The 22,790-nt window shown below is 46.3% G+C and overlaps 1 pseudogene; it reads right to left on the minus strand.

Moving 5' to 3' along the window:
* Positions 1 to 13,808: 13,808 nt before the first annotated feature.
* On the minus strand, positions 13,809 to 14,586 carry LOC125944520 (uncharacterized; annotated as a pseudogene).
* Between the last annotated feature and the right edge of the window lie 8,204 nt (positions 14,587 to 22,790).

Raw genomic sequence — 22,790 nt, forward strand, 5'->3', positions numbered from 1 at the left:
GCTCCAAGTTCTGCTATTGTAGTGCTCGAGTAAGAGTATACCAGTAACGCCTTTGTGAACCTAACTCATCTCTATTGAATGATACACTACAGCTGTTACACTGTAGCTGATGTTCTTCCCATGTAAAGTGCAACTAAGATAGCAGCCACGCCTTAGTGCTAAATTTTATTTTTGCATGTTTTACATATCTGTTTCGTTATGTAATCCAAAGAGGCTGCAGCAGTGCAAGCACTTGTAAAGTCATAGAGAAGGAACCAGCCAATAAAGCGCATCATCCTCAGAACAGCCAAATTGGCACAGTGGCTGTAGTGTCCTGCTGCTGAGCATGAGTTCACAGCTTTTATTCAGGATGGGGCAGTCACATTTCAATAGAGGTTAAATGCGAAATCCAGTCTTAGTTAGGCTCACGTTAAAAATCACAGGTGGCCGAAATTAATTGTGAGCCGTGCACTACAGTGTCTCGTATGGCCTGGGGGTTGCTTTGGGAGCTGCGACACAGTGAAATAATCAGATTATCTGCAAGGACCACTTGTAACATTTAGTTGGCGCACAATGGCCGCTGTAGCTTTTTCTGAATAAATGGGGGCAACCAACACATAGTAGCACTAACCAAAAGCTGTAGCCTAAACAATCGTTACCAGAAGAAATTTATTTTGATGTTAACAAAGGCAAGATGGCAAGCTTGATTAGCCACCTGCCTGCTTGTCCATGATCTATTTATTGTTTTGTTGAAAACTGCTATCCCCTTGCATGAGCTGAACAGTGAAAGTATACCATGAAGTGAGTGAATGCATTGCTCATACAAAAACTGACAAGTTGGTGCATGTCCTAAGCGAGATTTTTGTAGGTTTTATATTCAGACAACATTCACCACAAATTATAGTAAATCTGAGTGTTTGTTCAAAACTAGTAGAGCCAAGCTAATGTCCTAGTATGGTTCTCTTTCTTTAGCTCATTTGACAAGACCGGGCTGTGACCTCCACCCCTTTTCTCACACTGTAAAGTTGAGCAGCCTTGTAACATTTAGGAGGAGGTACAGGATTCTTCCTCCACAGGACCAGTGAATTTGAATGAACTGAAAGCACTTTTTGTCCTTCTGTATTCATGTTCCGAGAACCATCTATGTGACGCTAATTTAGGTTACTGCAGGAACTATTGTTCCAAGCAGCTTTATATGAAGAAACACATTATCTATGCAAATTTAGGAGGCAGTTGTAGTATGGTACTGACTATTTCGTTTTTGGGCGCATGATTGCCATAAGAGCCGCATATGCTAGTAGGTTGATGGTAAAAACTTCATTACAGTATGTTGTTTTATTTGTTGCCACTACTATATTTCTTATTGCTACGCAGAAAACGCAGAAGATGGCAAAACAGCTCCAAAACAGAGTCTCGGACCAAGAATGGTGAGTTCTGCTCGTGTCATGTGTTACCATGCAGTGAAAGTCTCACGTTTTATTGTGCCTGTCCTGTGCACTGGGGCATGCTCCTAAACCATTAAGAAGAACTGAAGTGTCTACATCTTAAATAAAATTCAAAGGCAGGGCATCTTGCTGACTCGAAAACTTTCACATATGAATAAATATATAATTTCAGAATAAATTGTGGGTAATACAGAGGAAAATTATCTTGTATTGTGACATTAGGTCCAACAGAAACTACTATACTATAAATGTATAACTAACACTTTAAAAAAGCTGTAGCAGTGTAGCTGTAATGCCTATGTGCATTGCTATTTTCTGTGTACTTCGTCTAAGAGCTGTTCTTCCAAAATTTGAACTAAGCGGTCGCTGTTTGCATGTCTCAGTGTATTCCTGAGCATCACATTGTAGTTCTACGTATGTGCACCAGTGTTAAAGAATTGTTAGTGTGACAGGAGTACTGTAAGTACGGTACCACATAATAGATAGGAAAATTTTACCACGGCAAAGGAATTTGTCCGTTGCTTCCGGTTTGAGGGGTGGCTGTACTGCTCCTTACAATATTACTTGTATCATGGCTTGGGTGGCAGATATGATTTTTTTCTAAGTCACCTGCCATGCTGGCTGTGTAGCTGTTCTGCTGTCGACCACATGATCATGCATTCAGTTTCTGACTGCAACAGCTGCACTGCTATGAAGGCAGAATGAAAACGTCTCTTTGTACTTAGACTTGCATGCGATTTAATAGCCGATATGCATGGAATTTAAGCAGAGCCGTCAAATATGGTGCTTTTCGTGCCTTTCATAGCTCCATTGCAGCTCTGGTACAGGAAATCCTACCAAATACCGTTTCTCGTTAGATGTTTTATCTGTATCTTCATCCTTGCATAGCCTTTGTGAAAAACTGTATTACAGTCGCTGTTTGGCCGGTCTGAAAGGTGATGGTGTACTTTTGTCATCTCATCTAGGAGTTGTGTCGAACGCTCCTTGTGTCGAATTGTTAGGTGGCTGGCATTTCTTATCACGTGTTCTATAAGGATCTATGCTCGTAACAATTGCTTGCATGCACTTAAATTATTACGCTGTAAGTTTCTCTTCAACAATAAAAAACTTTAAATTATTCATTACCATACATGCGTCAGACAAATTGATATTGACATAGACTGCCATTCTTGCTTGTTTGTCACCACCAGTCTGGATACTGGCCCACATTGGTGTATTTCGCTCCACGGAAAGACATACATTCCTTTCCTGGAAGAGCCTTCACACCTTATTATGAAGCGGAGACCGTGATCACAGTTAATTAAGCATAATTCCTTCGAGAGTGCAGAAAGGCCAAAAATTACAAAGCAGTAAAATGGAAGGTGACATAGCAGATTACACAGCAATTTGGCATCCTCCTTTTGAAAGCATCTTTTTTCTTTGTGACATTCTTTAGTTTTTAGAAGCCACCAGCCTGCTGCTCTCCCCACAATAATAGGATTCATTATTTGCTACAACTACATGTAGCCTACATGAGAGGGCATACTATGGTAGCAGTTGCACTTGGACACTGTTGAGGCAAGTAAACAATACTGAATATCTTTTTTCTTCTCGGCCTAAATGAGCCGGTGGCAACAACTTTCAGTACCGAGCTCACTAATCTAGAAATGGTGCCTCCCCCACCAGTGTAAGCTCTCCGCTAGATATAGTTGGTTATTAAGCACATGCTACTGTGAGCTTCAGGCTTTTCAGTAGCATTTCCTATATTATAAATTTTGCATAAGTTGCACTTGAATAACTTTTTTGTGATATTCATAGCTGCAGAATTGCGATTTTGGTGCAGACTTATTACTCTGCAGTTGCTTTCTTTCTCCTGAACCTGATACAGGTCTGTGTTTATGTTTGCAGCTAAACAAGCCTGCCGTTCCACCCCACTTCCTATGTTGAAAATGCTGAGGGTTCAAGCAAATGAACTGAAGCAGAAGGCACCAGAAGAAGTCATGCTGCATGTGTGTGAATTGTATGATGGAAAGCGTGCCGAGAGTCAGATTGAATCCTTGACACGGGGACAGTCGAATGCTCCAGAATGGCACAGATATTGAAAGGGCCTGGTAACTGCAAGCATTGCTCATGCTTGTATGACTCGACCAAAGACTTTTCTTTGTTCGAAAGGTGTGGCCAACATTGACCCGTTTCTTATGCTTATTTTAAGAAGCATAACTGTTACAACACCAGCAATGCATGTTGGGATTTCGAAGGAAAGTGCAGCGCATGTTGCATACAAGACATGGCAAGAAGCACTGGAGCACACACTTGAAGTGCGTCAGAGAGGCCTCGTTTTGTGCGAGGAATTTCACTTCATAGGCTGTTCCCCTGACGGTTATGTAATTTTTTCATGCAAATGCTGCGAGGGCAAGGAAGTCCTCTTGGAGAATAAATGCCTAACGAAGCTGGACAACTTATTCAAAAACTACAATACCTTGGAGCCTAAATTAGAGCATTGTACACAACTTAACGTGCAAATGGCAGTGTGTCATGTGAAGGAGGCCCATTTTTTTGTTGATTTTGTGACATATCTTCTTGTTGTGCTGTTGTACACTACAACAGCTGTGTCTTTGATGAGTTCAAGGATGCAATCATTAGCGTATGCAAGGAACGAGTGATATCAGAGCTCCTCTTGAGGATAAGCCACTGATGTCGTTCTTGCTGGCACAGACTGCTGATAAATTTTAAAGGGACTGTCAACCAATTTTAATGTCACCTTTTTTTCTTCTACTTCTCCCAAGTGTGACGAGAAGCTTACCGGTCAGAGTGTCCAATCATACAGTGGCAACTCGTAAAGAGCCATGAAACATTTTATCAGAATTTTATATCTGCAGTGAGCAAATAGGAAACACGATCGAAACATTGAGAGGTGAGCGTGATAGCGATTATACGCTGGCATTGTTGCGAAGGAGACGGCAACTGCGGCCCTAGCTGTAAGAAATGTTTTATCAAGCCGTTCTAGCAGTTCGTGTTTCCTGAAGTGTTTAATTATTTATACAATAATAGCTACATTTCTTCATAGTTTTCAATAGCTTTGGACGTATACAAGTCAATGCTTTTTTTTTCCTTAGCCAAGCCAGTAGTTCTATTTATGTAGTGCTGGCATCCTTTTACGCCACATTTAGTTTAAAACTTCACATGAAGATCACATAACTTTGGCTGCTCACTCACAAACTTGTGTGCATACGAAAGCAGTCATGTGGACCACCATGCATTGAGGATGCCATTTCTTTGCCACTGGACTCATTGCTGCGAAAGCAGCGCCGTTAATTTGAGTGTACTTTTTCTTAGCTCATAATACGCGTAAAATAAGGCAAACGTCTATAGTATAGAGACTGATCTTAAACAGTATGTGGAACTAAATAGCAGGTAACTTACAAAAGTTTCATTGCATGCATGCGAAGTGCCAACGTTTCACCACCAGTTCGCGCCATTTAGTAGGTTTTGTGACTTTTCGTGCCAATTTGAAATTATTTTCACTTAAATTGTAAACAGCCCGCTCGATTCTGTCACTATAAACGATTGTCTTTCATTTACACCTTCTCTTGGCACATTTGGTATGGTTGTCAGTCCCTTTAATGTTTCATCTCTACATTGCGTTTCAGGACTGTTCATATTGTAAAGATTGTATAAAGTGCAATGGTTCATGTGCATGCACCGTTGTAAGCAGAAGAGACCCTATTGTGTGCCAAACTGCAACTTAGCTTCACCCTGTACTGTGGTGCTTGAGGTCACCTACCATCAAGGCTGGCACAGTACATATCCTGTTTTTTTGCCGACATGACTGTTCGCTTCCTAAGGCTCATAGGCTATCGTTTCGCAAGTTGTGCACGAGCAGCTGCGTGATATTAGTGGCGACTCAGGCAGAACTCATGAAACCAACTTTTCTTTATGTTGTTGTCATGAGTGAGTAGACAGCATCAAAGCACTGCGTAGGAGCGTCTGCTCCACACACCATCGAGTCGCCGACAAAGACGGCGATGTTGGCGGGCGGTGGCACGAGCGACCAGACGAGGGAGAAAGAGAATCGACCAATCAGTGGTCGACACGAAACCACAGGCTGTGGTACGAGGAACGAGGAGGGAGAAGAAGAGACTGGGACGCTCGAAGTGGGATCGCTCGGAGACAGGGGTGAAAAGATCGCTGGTGTCGAGGTTGGTGTCGTCGGGGTCCAGACCCGAACCCGAGAGCCTCAACAGAACCAGCATGACCCCGGTTGTCCCTGGAGAGATACGGTGAGCGTAAGGCCCAGTTATTCCTGCGGCAGCTGTTCCTGCCGGCGTTCGTGTTCCTGCTGGCGTTCCTGCTGGCGTTCCTGCTCCTCTTGCTGTTCCTGCCGGCGTTCGTGTTCCTGCTGGCGTTCCTGCTCCTCTTGCTGTTCCTGCTGGCGTGCCTGTTCCTGTTGGCGTTCCTGTTGCTGTTCCTGAGCCGCCGTGCGGAGAGCAGAGGTCACCTGGGGGTGACCAGAGGCCTGGAACGACGCTGGCGAGAGGCGCCAGGGCGAAGCCGCGAGCCAGCGAACCAGTACGGGCGCCGCTCAGCTACAGCGGTCGGACTTGGTCGGTCTTCGACTCCGACAACCTTGGACTCGGACGTCCGGGTTGGCTCTACCGTGCGTCCGCGTCCCTCGCATGCCACTGCCCGCCACGTCGCTACTGCCGTCAACGCAAGTGCTAGTGCACGCCGTCAACGCAAGTGCCCGAGTAACTAAGACTCGATGATTTTTGTTTCTTTGTTTTGATTGAGACTCTTCTCGCGTGGACTAACGGGATTAATTGTACTTTTGGTTTTCATATACTTTCTGTGTGCTGTTTAGTGTTCTTTTCCTCCCTTTCCTTGCTTTGAATATTAAGTTTGTTTTGAAAAAGAAAATGGCTTCGTCTTTCCTGAACTGAGGCTTTGCCTCAGTTAAACAATTCACTCCCGAAGAACCTGACATCACAAAATTTTGTGATGCTTGTGCCTTGGCAAGGTTTTCATGCGCTAGTTTTAGCGTTTTTTCCAATCGTTTCCTTAGGTCCGGTACATATCCGTAAGTGGTCTTCGCTTCCTCATCGAGTTCATCTTTAGTCCACCGCTCCTTCAGGACGCTCAATGGCCCTCTTGCCTGATGACCATATATCAGTTCGAAGGGTGAGAACCCGAGACTTGTCTGCGGCACTTCTCTGTATGCGAAGAGAAGAGGCGCAATGTATCGCTCCCACATCTTCGGTTGCTCTTGAGATAGCTTGCGCAGCATTCCCTTTAGAGTGCCGTTAAACCGTTCAACCAAACCGTTGCACATTGGATGGTAAGGAGTAGAGCTGAGGTGTTTAATAGCAAGCAGTTCATTCACTTCTTCCATTAAAGACGACGTAAAACAAGACGCCTTGTCGCATAGGATTTCTCGTGGAAACCCGATCCTAGAAAACATTTCTAGCAAACCTTCAGCTACTGTAGCTGAATCAATAGCCGCTAGCGGTACAGCGTCAGGGTACCGCGTGGCGAAGTCTACCAATGTTAAGATATAACGGTTCCCTTTACTAGAAGTTGGCGACAAAGGTCCTATGATGTCCACTTCCACTCGCTCGAATGGTGTATCGATGAGCGGCAAGCGACCGAGAGGAGCTTTGCCGAGTTTCCCTTTGGGAAACGTCCTTTGGCAGGAGTTGCACGATCGAACATATCTTTTGATATCTGCCTGGACGCCGGGCCAGAAGAATGCACCAAGTACTTTCTCCGTGGTCTTCTTAATTCCTCCATGTCCGGACAGTGCATTTTCATGCGCGAGTACCAAAACTTGGCTACGAAGTTTCTTTGGGACCACAGCTTGTTGTACCGTCTTTCCGGGACAAAACTGGTAATCGCGATACAAGATCCCTTTATCCATGTAAAACGACTGTGCCGTTGATCCCGCGCCAGGAAACGTTTTGCCGATCTTCTTCCTGCAGACGTCTAAACTCACATCTTGTTCCTTTTGGAACACCTGCCTAGATACTTGAAGCAAGTCCAAGACGGTCGTGCGCTGCTCAGTCGCAACTTTCGCTCCCACCATAACTGGGTTGTGCTTTTCTCCACAGTCCGTCCTTCTACTTCCAGGGAGGTTGCTGGTGCTGCTAGGAGGCTTCCAGGCTGGGTCGGGATCTGTCGGGTCCCGTGATCCTGTAACATTCCCGACTATCACGTCGTATAGTGGGGTTCTCAAACATTTCACGATGGCAAGACCTGAAAAATATGGCGAAGAGATGTGAACCTTTGCTTCCGGCACTTCAATGGTACTTCCATCAGCGAGCAGCAGCGTTGCCTTGGTGCCGATCATCGCGTCATCCGGGACAAGAGACCGGCGTACGACGAGACTGTTGCTGCCCGTGTCGCGTAGTACCGATACCGTTTTTCCATACACTTCTCCTGGCAAAACAGGTAAGTTGTAGAGTCCCGTCGGTTGATTTGGAGACACTTCTGTCGCGTCTTCCCTGTCAAACTTAGGCTCTTCTTTCTTGCATTGAACTTCGACAGGTGAAGAAAGACAAACCGATGCTTCTTTTGCATTGCCCCCTTTTCGTTTGCAGGACTGGGCGTCATGTCCCGTTTTTCGACAGTACCCGCAATAGGGCTGGTTGACCCTTACGCGGCAATCTGATGCTTTGTGTCCTGATTTTCCAAAAACAAAACATTTTATGCTCGACCTCACAGTTTGACCAGCGTCCTTTTTATTGCTTTCATCTTATTTCTCCCGGAAAACAAGCAAGTTGCTTTGTTGCTGGGCTTCCATGAAGTGGTCAGCCGCTTCTGCGATTTTCTCAACCGTCTGACAGTTCCGCTGACGAAGAAACAGTGAAAGACGACTATGGCAGTTATTCGAAAGCTCTTCAGCGACTATTAAGTCCCGAACCGCGTCAAAAGATTTCCCCTGGACACTCATCTCTACCCATCTGTCGAAAAAACTGAAAAGCCTAGTAGCGTACTGCTTAGCAGTTTCATTATCGTAGGGCTTACTGCGACGAAATTTTTCTCGATAGCCTTCGGCAGTACAACGATAGCGCTGGAGCAATGCCATCTTGACCTTGTCATAGTCCATCGACTCCTCAGGCGACAAGCGGCCAAACACCTTCAATGCTTCCCCATCCAGACACAAACTCAGTGCCGTGGCCCATTTCTCTTTAGGCCATTCCTGCCCATTTTCGACACGCTCAAATCTCTTTAGATAAGCGTCTAAGTCGTCTCGATTCTCATTAGACACAGGAATTAAGTTGTGAGGGTTCACAAAAGATAAGCGACTTCTTTCCGATTCGCGGCTAGGAGTTGCCAATTCTGTGCCACCTCCTGCCTCGGCTAACTTAAGGCGTAGCTCCAGTGCCCTCTGTTCAAGCTCTAAACGCTGTTTGGTTGCCTCGCGCTCCGCGAGCCGTTCCTCACGTGCTTTGGCAGCTTCCTCCTGCGCCCTGTCGGCTTTCTCATCTACCCACTTTCGCAATTCCGCGCCCTGCAGACCCATACGCTCGCCCAACGCCGTAAGCTCTGACAAACTCATCTCGATGACTACACGGTAATGATAACTGGAAGAAATGGCTTTGTCTTGTCCTGTCGCGGACGCCAATTTTGTGATGTCAGGTTCTTCGGGAGTGAATTGTTTAACTGAGGCAAAGCCTCAGTTCAGGAAAGACGAAGCCATTTTCTTTTTCAAAACAAACTTAATGTTCAAAGCAAGGAAAGGGAGGAAAGGAAAAGAACACTAAACAGCACACAGAAAGTATATGAAAACCAAAAGTACAATTAACCCCGTTAGTCCACGCGAGAAGAGTCTCAATCAAAACAAAGAAACAAAAATCATCGAGTCTTAGTTACTCGGACACTTGCGTTGACGGCGTGCACTAGCACTTGCGTTGACGGCAGTAGCGACGTGGCGGGCAGTGGCATGCAAGGGACGCGGACGCACGGTAGAGCCAACCCGGACGTCCGAGTCCAAGGTTGTCGGAGTCGAAGACCGACCAAGTCCGACCGCTGTAGCTGAGCGGCGCCCGTACTGGTTCGCTGGCTCGCGGCTTCACCCTGGCGCCTCTCGCCAGCGTCGTTCCAGGCCTCTGGTCACCCCCAGGTGACCTCTGCTCTCCGCACGGCGGCTCAGGAACAGCAACAGGAACGCCAACAGGAACAGGCACGCCAGCAGGAACAGCAAGAGGAGCAGGAACGCCAGCAGGAACACGAACGCCGGCAGGAACAGCAAGAGGAGCAGGAACGCCAGCAGGAACACGAACGCCGGCAGGAACAGCTGCCGCAGGAATAACTGGGCCTTACGCTCGGCGTATCTCTCCAGGGACAACCGGGGCCATGCTGGTTCTGTTGAGGCTCTCGGGTTCGGGTCTGGACCCCGACGACACCGACCTCGACACCAGCGATCTTTTCACCCCTGTCTCCAAGCGATCCCACTTCGAGCGTCCCAGTCTCTTCTTCTCCCTCCTCGTTCCTCGTACCACAGCCTGTGGTTTCGTGTCGACCACTGATTGGTCGATTCTCTTTCTCCCTCGTCTGGTCGCTCGTGCCACCGCCCGCCAACGTCGTCGTCTTTGTCGGCGACTCGATGGTGTGTGGAGCAGACGCTCCTACGCAGTGCTTTGACGCTGTCTACTCACTCATGACAGTTGTCTTTGTTTGTGCCCTTCTTAAAGGCGCCCTGAAACTGGCATGCTGCATAATATAGATACCACGACCACCACAAGCCATGTCCACAGGACGATCAGACAGCCGTGTATATTGGTCTCAGTGTGTGATGTAGCTTCAGGTACAGACAGACAGACGAGAACGGACAGGCTAATGCTGCTCGGCGTTCATAACACCACCCTTGAACTAATAGAGGCGCAACAAGCGGCGCAGATCACGAGGCTTTCGGGCTCCAGCGCCGGTAGGCGCCTCTTGGATGCGGCGGGCTTGCGGCCGCGTTACAGTCACAGTGAGGCTCCAGAGGGACCTACGTCGTCGGTCCCTTCTCTAGAAACTTCATTCACAGCATAATGCGGGCAGGCGAGCAGCTCGTGCCAGGACAATTTTAAAGACAACGGTCGGCCTGGAAACCTTCGTGGACGCAGCTCAATATGGGTGCTCCGGTAAATTCGCGGTCACGGCGGTCAGCGAGAAGGGCGAGCTCCTATCTGCGGCCTCGGTAGGCGCTGTCACGGCCGACGTGGCAGAGCAGGTGGCGGTAGCGCTGGCGATGCAGGATTTTAAAGGGCCGTATATCTACACTGACTCACGCGCGGCCGTCAGGGCTTTCGCTTCGGGAATGGTTGCGAGACAGGCGGAGGCGCTTCTGAAGAGCAAGTCAAGAACTTATTCTGACCCAGTGCATTACATTACGTAGCTTCAGGTACAGATCTCGCGTTTAGAGAGTGCCACACGTGCCTGAACCACAAGTAGCAATGTGACAAAAAAACTTGCAGGGCCTTGCCCTCTTGCCATGCACCCTGTAGCTTCCAGTGCACTAGTGGAGACGAAAGGAGAAAGCAATGCATCGGTGCTATAACTACTAATTCTGCTTACACTTCAAGTATTCGAACATTTTTTGCAACAGATTATTCAGACGATGTTCTTTAATAGTGAGGTCTCTATTATCACTCGGAAAAGTGTTTCAGTGCCACTTTAAGTGCTTCAATTTTGTGCATGATAAATTTTTATATGTCCCTTACTTTCCATTTATTGATAAGTTGCACGGGTCATCGGCCTCGTGCGTAGCTAAAATGGCAACGTCGCTCTTGGTGTGTTTTGTGAAGCACCAGAGCTAGCGCGAACTATGACGAGGCCCGGCGCCGACTGTGACGCGCCAACAGGGAGCCCCCTTACGAGACAACAGCCACCGCCCTCCCTGGACAGCTCTATCTGCTCTCTGGAGGTCAATAATTATCATTCACTGATGCTAAGTCTGCACAAATGTCTCCCCATATTGTAATACTGGTGGTTTAGTTGTGCTTCTCAGGACAGCCATTTGCATTGTATTCAACAAATTAGGAAGCAGCATAAATTATGGTACATATACCAGCTGGGATCATTTGAATGAAACAACTCTTTCAGGGTACTATACTCTGGTGACCAAACTTTCCAAATATTCATTGTATGCAGGTTTGACACTATTACATGTTACTTCTCATGTTCTGTTCGGCAAGATAAAACGAACCCTCATATGCTATAAAAGTTCAACAAAAAGGCTCGAGTAAAATGTATAAGGCAAACACCTTGACAATGAGTACAGTGAACAAAAAGATTGAGTACGTGTGTTTTATTTTGTGAAAAAATACAAGGCAACAGACAGCAAACAGCCATTGAAAAATAACCACAACTCTGTGCATACAGATCATAAGTGAACTTCATATATCTCGGAATACCATAAAACGAAAACTGCGTCAGAATGCGTAGTGTAAATCAGCACTTCAATGGAGAATACAAGTTGCAAAAGAATGTACATTGCTAATCTACAAAAAGTGTGTTGAAGTTGAAGCCTGCAGGTTTGGCCAATGCAAACAAGTGCAGCGTACAGATCACACGGTAACGAACGTGTCTGAAAAGAATGAAACGGCTGAGTGGCATAAAAAATGCTGGATTTCCAAACAGAAGAGCGGGTGCCCTTACTCTAAAGGCCGCCACGCTATCACGGAGCCAAGGTCACACGCACAAATGCCTCTATGCAAGACAGGCTACTTGCAATGCCGCCAGCCATGGCACATGACTTCAGGTAAATAACCTAATGCCGAATATGTAATGCTGCTTCTGGAATTGTGAAGAATTTGTAAGAAATGTGGCATACGACACGTTCATGTGACATGGTATCTTCGCTTTGGTATGAGAGGAGGCAGAGAAGGAACACTTGCGCTCCCTAGTCGAGGCAGAGACAAAATGCCTGCTGGCAGTAACGCTTGCCTCCTGGCAGCATGGTAACAGGACAGGTTCTTCCAATTCCTAAGTTGTGGCAAATTTCTTCCTAGAAATAGCTTCAGGTACTCCTTACAGAAAAGAAGGCCATCCAAGTAACATGGGGTGAATAAATTAGAAAATTTCCGAAAAAAGGCTTCCTAGACGGCACCTTACAACTACGTGTGTATAGCCAAAATTTGCAAAGGGGCCTACTGAGGGGCCCTTACGGGGCCATGCACAATTAAGTTATCCTAACATAGAAAAAAGGTAAACTCAGGGAACATAGCAACATATATTAAGTTCAAATGCGCTCCAACAATACTTAAGATTGGGGAGATGTAAAAAAAGCAAACAAAACATTCGAACAGGCTATAATAAAGAAGTACACAATGAAAAAAAGGAATATAAAAAATGTTGCAGGGGAATTGGTGTGCGGAAAGGGAAGCCAGACCATCATTTTAGGAGGGGCACTATAAAAGATTAGTTTGCACTGAAGGAAAAGAAGTGGTTTCCTCACACTTTCCACTAGTTTAAACGGGTTGAGACACCAAATTTTGAGTACATAACAAGCATACTGTAGGCTTCCTCAGTATGCAAGAACAATCAACATCAAGTGTTAGACGCAGAAAACGTTTAAAATATATTTTAACTCGCTTCCAAAGAGTGCCTAAACACTCGTTCTCGCAATCGAGACCCATTGCTACCGCGATTGACACCGACTTCACTGTGTTGGAAGCATAACAAAAGCTTTAGTGACGTCATACCACATTAGAATGGCGTGCAATGAGTGGTGACCCACTGCACCGGCAAGCCTAGAGAGCCTCGAGTCTAGAGGGCAATGAGCCGCGTCGGACGCAGACGTAGAGTCAGAATTGGATCTGCCGCAGCTAGCCAGGACAACTGTCGACGTGGTTTTGTTTGCCTGCGCTGGTACAGAATGTGTGTGCGAGACCAGACGATGCGGCAGTGTGTGCGTCACAGCTTGGTGGGCCCACGTTAACAAGCTTCCTAGACAGTGACATCACTGTCAAACTCGGCGCCCACAAACCGAAACTGAGAATTGTTTACAATACATAATGCGATATTCAATTATTTACTGAGAATATACGAATATCCGAGCGTGTATCATGCTTCCTGGAGCAATAAGAAACGTTTGAAACAAAGAACGCGCAAGCCCCAAATTTGATGTCTCAAGCTCATTGAGTTGACTTATTTTGCCATACAGAGACTGGCTGACGTGTATCTTAGTGTTACTGGTTTTAAGATGAAGCCTGAAAGTCTTGGTAAATTGTTTCAGAAATACCGTAATCAGAGAAAGATAATACTTCTGACAGGAACAGCATGCTTTTAATTTCTAATTAGCCACGCTATTACATTACTAGAGCCAAACCACTTGATCTGTTAGAGGACAACCCAAGAAAGGTCTGTGTCAGATGTAAAATAAGGGCAAGCGCTGGCTTCACCTATGTTGTTGAAGAACATAGCGCTTCCACTCCTACTAGTGTTTTAAATCTCCCTTGCATGGAACGCACGAACCACTTTTACGATGCACATAATACGTTTGGCAAATGTATTGATGCAGGACTCACAAAAATTGATGTGCTGCTAAAATCGGTGATAAGAGGTTTGTGATGCCTGCAGCTATTATAACAATGTCGTCAAGTAGTCCCACCATGCTCCATGGGATTGTTGTTGACAACACTTTGACTATTTTCATTCGCTGTATAGCACGCTCTACATGAACTCTTGCTGATGCTATCTTTTGTGTCCTAAGTGCATCACCCTTTGACATCTGCTTTTGTTTTCTGAATGGAGGCCTGATTAACTCAATTAAGTTGTCCGCACAAATGTCATCGACAAGAAAGCCACGATCCGCCAATATGTCATCTGATATTGGGTCTAGTTGCTTGTTGAGGCAGCTTTGCTGAAAAACGGCCTTGTCGGAGGTACGGCCTCCATGTGGGCAATAAGAGGCTTATGTGAGTAATAAGACCACTTGGTGTAACAGTAACCATATATTTAACCGTGAAACCTTTCTTATAGAAGGAGTAGGTTTGTAATGCACATCGCAAACAGTTGGGCTGGCCAATAGGAATGTCGGTGCAATCTACAATGACACGCACGTTACTGAAGTGTTTAAAACAGACAGGCAAATGTTCAACATCTTCTTTTGGTGGCACAGCCACAGTTACCTTTAAAATATCAGACATCAACTGAACAGTATCTGCAATTATGTTGCTACATGTAGCTAGAGAACAGTTTAAAAAGGTGACTGAAGAATTCAGTGGATATGCGCTTCAATTTCACAAATGTCAATGCAACTCTTTCTTAGGCACACAACTGGTGCCGTCCTGAAAGTGGATGAATTTCTGTGTAGCACGTCACAAGAGCATTCAGAACATCGACTGATGGCAGGCCTGTGAACGTATTTACGTTGCTACTGTTTATGGTGTCCACAAACTTCTTTGGAAAAGAACCCGATATCCCTTGGACAGCCTTGCTTTCTGTAAACCTTGTCCCCAGAGCCATTTCTAGGAGGAAATTTGCCACATCTTTTTCTTCTCTAGAGTACTCTGCCCTGAATGTCCGGGGGCCAGGTTGGCAAGCACATTCCTGTCACAAAACAAAAACAAGAGTTATAATGTCTGACATAACTGATGCGAGCATAGCTTCTTTTTGTCAAAGTAATTTTTCTAATAATGCATTTCAATGTGTTAAATTCAATGTCGGAAGTAGGAAATCCAGGGTTTTTGCATTAGTTAATTTGCACCCATCACACACCACAATGCTTTTGCGAAGTAAATCCAGAAAGCATACTGCCGGCTAGGTAAAGACAGCTACCACATCACATGTATATATAGAAAAATAAATTACCATATTTGCTATGCTCTTCTCACTTCTGGTGTTTACGAGGCTTTTCTCCTTGCTGTTGTCAGGGGATGGGAGATCGTCCTGCAATGTCAGATTGAGTTAGTCCAAGGAACCAGTGCTTAAGCAATGTGTGCACAAGTTGCATTTAATGTGCACCCATCACACACAGTGTGGCCATGTTTGGCTATATATAGCCAAATTGGGCTACAGGAAAATTTTTTTGGCATCGACTTGGATGAGTTGGCTATGTGGCTATATTTCGGCTACTGAAAATCTGCGACTTGGCTTTGTTTGGGCTATAAGTGGCGCTCTAATCGACGCTCCAGAGGTGGCTCTGATCGGGTAGAAGCAAATCTTGAAGGCTATGTTTTAGCTGGCTGAGCCGGCCGTGTGGCTGTGCGTGTGCGCGTACGCGAAATGACCCCCTCCCCTCTCCTTCCCATCCTTCTCTGCGCCATTGTCTGAGCCGGTGGCTTTGATCTTTGATGCAGATAAACTTATACCCCACTTGAACATAATGCGCCTGATCGCAGGGAATCGGGATGAACCTGGGAGTAGTGGGTTTTTCACAGTACACTGTACTAACATGGCTATGCTCAGGAATGGAGAGCAGTAACATAGGGTCGGGGCCGTCGGGCGATCGTGGCGCCGACATGAAAGAAGGCAAGCACGGGTGGATGACACGCCCCAGTGTGTTCATGTCCATGTCCTCATTCTGGGTGAAGTATCGCGCCGGGCCCAGCTTTCGACCTACTCCACGTATCTCGCGCGAACCTTTAGTGCCATTTTCATTCTCCTGCTAGATAATTTTTTGTCGGTGGTTACAAACGAGATTCATTTCAAATGTTGGACGTAAGATCGCATCCTCCTCCGAGAGAAGCATCCAAACATGGGGAAGTGGGCCAAGTATGCAAGAACGTATAAAAAAATGGGAGCAACACCCCGAGTTAAATGTGGGTTCTAGAGCTGTTACTTCTAGATGCATGGTTTGCCCGCAATTTCAGGGATAAAGATACTCATTCTGCTATTATCGAAACATGTTTGCCACGATTACATCTCTGCACCACGTCACATGAACTTCACCCACCGTGTTAGCTTAGCTGGTGAGATGTCGCGCTGCTGGCTCGAGGACGCGGGTTTGATTCCCGGCCATGGCGGCCGCATTTCTATCAAATTGAAATGCAGGAACACCCGTGTACTTAGATTTAGGTGTACGTTAAAGAACCCGAGGTGGCCAAAATTAATTCGGAATCCCCCACTGCGTCATGCCTCCCGGAAATCATATCGTGATTTTGGCACGTAAAATCCCAGCAATTATTAGATAGTTTTAGAATAGGGGCCTCAAATGTTTTGGGGCCCCAAAGAAATAGCATCGAAGCCACTGCGCATTCGCAAGGCGCAAACTGTGTTTGAGTTTTGCGTCAGGCACGCTATTTTATCGATTTAGCGAAAGCCCGAAAAGCTGCCCCAAAAGCTTTCGTCAACAAACATGGCGGCGCCCATCGAAGCGACGGCTCTAACCTAGCACCCCACTGGGCTCTATTCGTGGTAACGCGTGAAGTTCGTAAGCTAGAGACGTGGTTGGCGGTTATCGATTTCCCTCAACTAACATGTGTAATGAAGAGTGATTCATTAGACGCCCGCTGATTCCGAATACAATTGTCGATTTCATGGCTCGTAGGCCTAACACGGATTGACTTAGCTGGGTGAAGGAACGTAAAGTTGGTTACTCAAAACTAAGCGCAACAAGTTGGTTGCTGCTAATAGAATAAGTTCTAAATTGTAATTAAACACGAAAATCTAAATTACTCTTCTTATCATGAAATGGTATATTTTATTTTAATATTTATGCCACAATGCCAACACCCGGAAAGCTCTTCAGGGCCACCAACTTTCGGGGCCCCTATTCTAAAACTTTATGCACATCAACATGGTTTGCTTTTTGACAGTAACCGGTTTTTACAGCATAACCACTGTTGTCAATTTATTGTTTACCGTTGCTCTTTGTGCGTCGTCGCGGCTTTTACCATTTCAAGCGAGTTACGTTCGGGACGTGCTCGTCGCCGAAAACGACTGCGCGCTTCTTACACTGGTCTGCCGTTTGCGCAGTAATCTTTTAAAGCTTCGCTTACACAAATTCAGACAGCGAGTGGCATCTGATATCTGACACTTTATTTTAACGCATGTTCTTGCCGTGCTAGAGACCTAAGATAGCGGCCAGGTTGATGTAAATGGACAGTATATAGAGCATGTACAAACTAACCCGGGCTAAGCTAATTAAAAAAAAACTAGAAAACAAGATAGGACGATGAGACAAATAACACGAGATAACATAGCACGAAAGACTTGTTTTAGCTAAAAAAAAGAAGCCGTGAGCAGGGTCACAGATCGCTGGACAGCTGAACTTCTACGTTATAGGCAGATATGACGTGAGAGTTCGACGATGCTAAACATTGTTTTGCGTTCACGACAGCTAAAAAGTAGAGTTCGTAGTTAATATTTCTGTAAATAACTAAAATAATAACTTATTACTATCTGTCATAAAATAAAAGCACTGATCTCGCCCTCTGCAGCGATTCGCTGGAACTTAAGACCTTCCGGGCCCATCCAAAAAGGGTTCTGTGCAAGCACGATGTCGCTGTTGTTGATGTCAAGGGCCGAGCCGCACGGCGGCACGGACATTTTGTTACGACGGGTTGTGCTCAAAAGGATTGCCGTAGTCGAATTTCAAGATGTAGCACCAATAAAACTGCAAATAAAAATGGCTATATTTGCTACGAAATATTTTGCAACTTTTTTGTCTTTGGCTACTTGGGCTACAACTTCTCTAGCTTTTGGCTGCGCCGCCTCGTCGGACCTGGCAACACTGATCACACACATATCATACAATGCTCTTAGGAAGTAAATCCAGAAAGCATGCCGCTGTCTAGGTAAAGACAGCTACCACAACCACCACACACAACACATACACACACCACACACAACACACTACATATATATATAGATATATAATATATTATATAATATATATATTACAGGTGTTTCAGCGAACACTTTCAACTTTATTTAAGGTTGCCTGTGGCAGACAACCCAATTCTAGTTAATGAACTGGTCTACTCGAAGCGGCGGACATTCCTTGCACAAAAAATTTAAATGCATAATTGACTAATTAACAAAAAGTCACTAATTAAGTTTTTACCTAATTACCTGATGGTCCATATTGCAATTTACAAATTGTAGCCGTGGAGCTCGCAGGCGGATCCACTTAGAATTAATTTTCAGGATGACACCAGTTTCGAGATATTTCCCGAATTCCCGAAGTTTGCAGAGAAATGCATTGGCGTTCCAGTTAATTTTGTGCTTCAATGCATAAAACGACGTTTTGTTAAGAAACTAACTGGAACGCCAATGCATTTCTCCGCAATGTTCGGGAATTAATATCTCGAAACTGGTGTCATCCTGAGAATTAATTCCAAATTGCGAATTCCCCGGCTACAATTTGTAAATTGCAATATCGGCGCCCCATCAGGTAATTAGTTAAAAACTTAATTAGTGATTTTTGTTAATTATTCGATTATTAATTTCAATTCCTTGTGCAAGTAATGTCCGCCTCTTCGAGTAGACCAGCTCATTAACTAGAATTGTGCTATCTGCCACAGCCAACCTTTAAGAATTTTCGAAAGTGTTCGCTGAAACAATGTATATATCTATATATATATATATATATATTATATATACAGTGAAGTAGACGCGCGTATGAAGCGGCTTATTGACGTTTCGGCCGGGGTCCGGCCTTCATCAGAATACAATGCATGGCGTCAGTACAGTTTATATACATGTACCGTTTATATACGATGTGACGATGTGTAGACGATGTGTTTGCAAACGCCATCTGTTTATACACGTATCAGCTGTCTTTTCTACAATCTACAATGGCGTTCACTCATTTTTATCGTTTTTCATGTAAACATATCTTCATTCGGGTGATATGCACATGTATATAAACTGTACTGACGCCATTCATTGTATGCTGATGATGGCCGGACCCCAGCCGAAACGTCAATAAACCGCCTCATACGCGCGTCTACTTCACTGTGCATATTTACCCAGATCCAGAATCGCTTTTTCGGGTATATATATATATATATATATATATATATATATATACAAAAAGACATACCATATTGTCTTTGTCACTTATTTGGTCTATGCTGTTGCTGTCAGGGGATGGGAGATCGTCCAGCAATGTCAGCCAGAGTTTATTCCCAAGGAACTTGTGGTTAAGCAATGTGTAGTCAAAAGTTGCATGTGTCAACAGGTGCAGTCAACAGGTGCATGTGTCAATGCCTTTGCTTCTAATGGGGAGGCAGTAGTTTGTTTGCCTGATTCATTCTGTAATGCATTAAAAAGTGCTGACATTATTTATTATATGCTTGTATCCATGGTGTATGTACCATAAGCATATAAGTGCTGCACTATGCAGTCAAATAACTTACTCTGGTTGACCGATACGCACATCGACGGTCTTGCCAGTGAAATCAGGGGTTGCAGCTCTGAATCCTGGCGTTGCTGTTGAGCGAGGTTTGGAGATGGAAGACTACAAAGAAAACCGCAGTCCTCGTCAGTATCTGTTGGTGCGGGTTCGACGGGGGCGCGGGAGAGACAATCGGCGTCAGTGTGTTTCTGACCAGACTTATAGACAATTGTCATGTCAAATTCCTGTAGCCGAAGGCTCCATCTTGCGAGACGTCCCGAAGGATCCTTGAGATTCGCCAGCCAACAAAGAGAGTGGTGATCGCTGACGACTCGGAAGGCGCGTCCGTACAAGTATGGTCGGAACTTCTGGATAGCCCACACGACCGCCAGACATTCTTTTTCAGTTGCTGAGTAGTTTTTTTCAGCAGCAGACAACGTGCGGCTGGCATAGGCAATAACGGCGCTCAACACCAGCTTGAAATTGTACGAGTGTGGCTCCGAGACCAACGTTGCTAGCATCAGTATGCACTTCTGTGTCGGCCTCTGTGTCAAAATGACCAAGGATCGGTGGTGTCTGTAGGACGTCGTTGAAGGTCGTGGAAAGCGTCGGATTGAGCCGGGCCCCAAATAAATGTCACGTCGTTCTTGATGAGTCGTTGCAAAGGTTCGGCAATCTCAGAAAAATTTGGCACAAAACGGCGGTATAAGCACAAAGCCCTAGAAATCGGCGTACATCGTGCTTTGTCTTCGGTATCGGGAACAAACGAACTGCCGTGGCTTTGTCAGGGTCAGGGCGAATACCGGTGTTGCTGACAATATGACCCAGAAAATTTAGGCTCCTCGTATCCGAAGTGACATTTGTCGGGCTTCAGAGACAGGCCGGCGGTGCGGATGGCCTGAAGAACAGCCTCAAGCCTCTCGATGGCTGCTCAAACGTGGTTGAAAAAACAACTACATCGTCTAAGTAGACTAAACACGAGTGCCACTTGAGGTCAGATAAAACTGTGTCCATCATGCGTTGAAATGTGGCCGGAGCGGAACACAGTCCAAAAGGGAGGACCTTAAATTCATAGAGGCCGTCCGGTGTTATAAACACCGTTTTTTCCCGGTCCCGTTCGTCAACTTCAATCTGCCAGTACCCGCTACGTAGATCCATTGAAGAAAAGTAACGGGCATGCCGCAGACGATCCAAGGAGTCGTCAATCCGAGGAAGTGGATAAACGTCCTTTTTGGTGATCTTGTTCAGTTTGCGATAATCTACACAGAATCGTAGTGAACCGTCTTTCTTCTTAACAAGTACAACAGGTGATGCCCAAGGACTTGTCGATGGTTGAATGACATCATCATCCAGCATTTGCTTAACTTGATGACGAATAGCATCCTGTTCTCTCTGTGACACGCGGTAAGCGTGTTGGCGAACAGGTTGGACGGTCGGTTCAGTGATGATTCTGTGCTTGGTTAGAGGAGTCTGCTTGACCTTCGAGGTGGTGGCAAAACAGTCGTTAAATGATGATAGCAGGCTGAGGAGCCTCTCCTGTTGGGGTTGTTTCAGCTGTGGATTGACGTTGATGTGACTGGTCAAGTCCACATCGCTGTTTTCCTGCATCGAGATTGTCGTTACCGAAGCACATGCGTTGGACTCGTCCACTGTTTCAAAGTAGGCAATGGTGTTATGCTTCGCAAAGTGCTTGTATTCGCCGCTGAAGTTAGTAACTAGGATCGTGGTTTGCCTATTTTGGAGCTCTACGAGACCTCGTGCGACGCCGACTTCTCGATCCAGCAAAATGGTGAGGTTACCTTCGGCGATGCCCATATCTAGGTGGTCTTGAGGGCACTCAACAAGGACGAGATGCTACTTCGAGGCGGTACCGTTACGCAGTCATCGACCACGCGTAAAGCCGCGCGATGATGTTCATCCTTAACACCAGAATCCGAAGAAACATTCTTCGAAAAAGTCACGAACAAGTCACGCAGATTAATGATCGCCCCATATTCCTGAAGAAATCCATGCCCAATATAACCAGTCGAGAACACTTGGGCAGCACAAGGAATGACGCTACGAAGGTCGAAGTATAAATTGTAAGTCTGGCGGTGCATCGTCCAATGGGTGACACGAGGTGTCCTCCAGCCGTGACCAGATGTGGGCCGTCCCACGCTGTCAGCACTTTGCGTAACCGATTGGCCAGCGAGGCACACATAACCGAGTAATCAGCTCCCGTATCGACAAGTGCAGTCACCGGATAACAGTCGACGGATACAGTAATAACAGCAGAAGCTCTTTTGGCGGTTTCGAAGGAAGGCGTCAGCGGTATGTCGCGAGGGGGTGGCGTCGGCGGAGGATATTTCACGGTTCGCATGACAGCGGCCTCACCCCCGGAGGTCGCCGTTTTCAGTTTCCCCGGCGCGGGCTTCCGCCGGTGACTCCAGTGGAATCAAAGACGGGTCGAGCGCGGTTTGGTGATGTGTGCCGACGAGGTGACGGCGACCGCGACTGTCTTCGCTGAGGGACAGGAGGAAGACGGTTGCTTTCCAAGTACTCCTCGATTTCCTGTGGGTGTTCGCCATAGCGCGGGCAACGGGCATCCGGATGGTATCCCCGCAAACCAATCCGTCGGTAATGGCAGTCGCGATAGAAGTGTCCAGCCTCCCCACAGTGATAACACAACGGACTGTTGTCGGGAGCGCGCCATACCGTTGACTTCCGCGGACCAGGACGAAAGTCTGATTGGAGAGTCGTGCGGTGGCTTGGTCTTGGGAAGCGTCGAGGGGGCCCTGTAGGTGGATGCGGGAAACGGGCCGTCGACGGCGTAGAAACCCGAAGAGCATCGGCGTACGAGAGCGTGGGAGGTTCGGTGCGCGTTGGTGGAGAGGGATGAACCACCTGCCTGATTTCCTCCCGAATGACGTCCGTAAGAGCCGCGGCACTCGGAGGTGCCGATCCATAATGCCTCTGGAGTTCTTCTCGAACAACCTGCCGTATTAGTTCGGTAAGGGACTCCCTGTCATCCCTTGCAGGTACAAGCGAGCATGCCGCAGTCATGGTGGTCTGGCGTTCATACTGCGATAGCCGCTGCCGAAGCATGCGCTCCATGACTGTTGCCTCACGGACGAACTGAG

The sequence above is a fragment of the Dermacentor silvarum genome, chromosome 3 (assembly GCF_013339745.2).
Source record: "Dermacentor silvarum isolate Dsil-2018 chromosome 3, BIME_Dsil_1.4, whole genome shotgun sequence".
NCBI lineage: Eukaryota > Metazoa > Arthropoda > Arachnida > Ixodida > Ixodidae > Dermacentor > Dermacentor silvarum.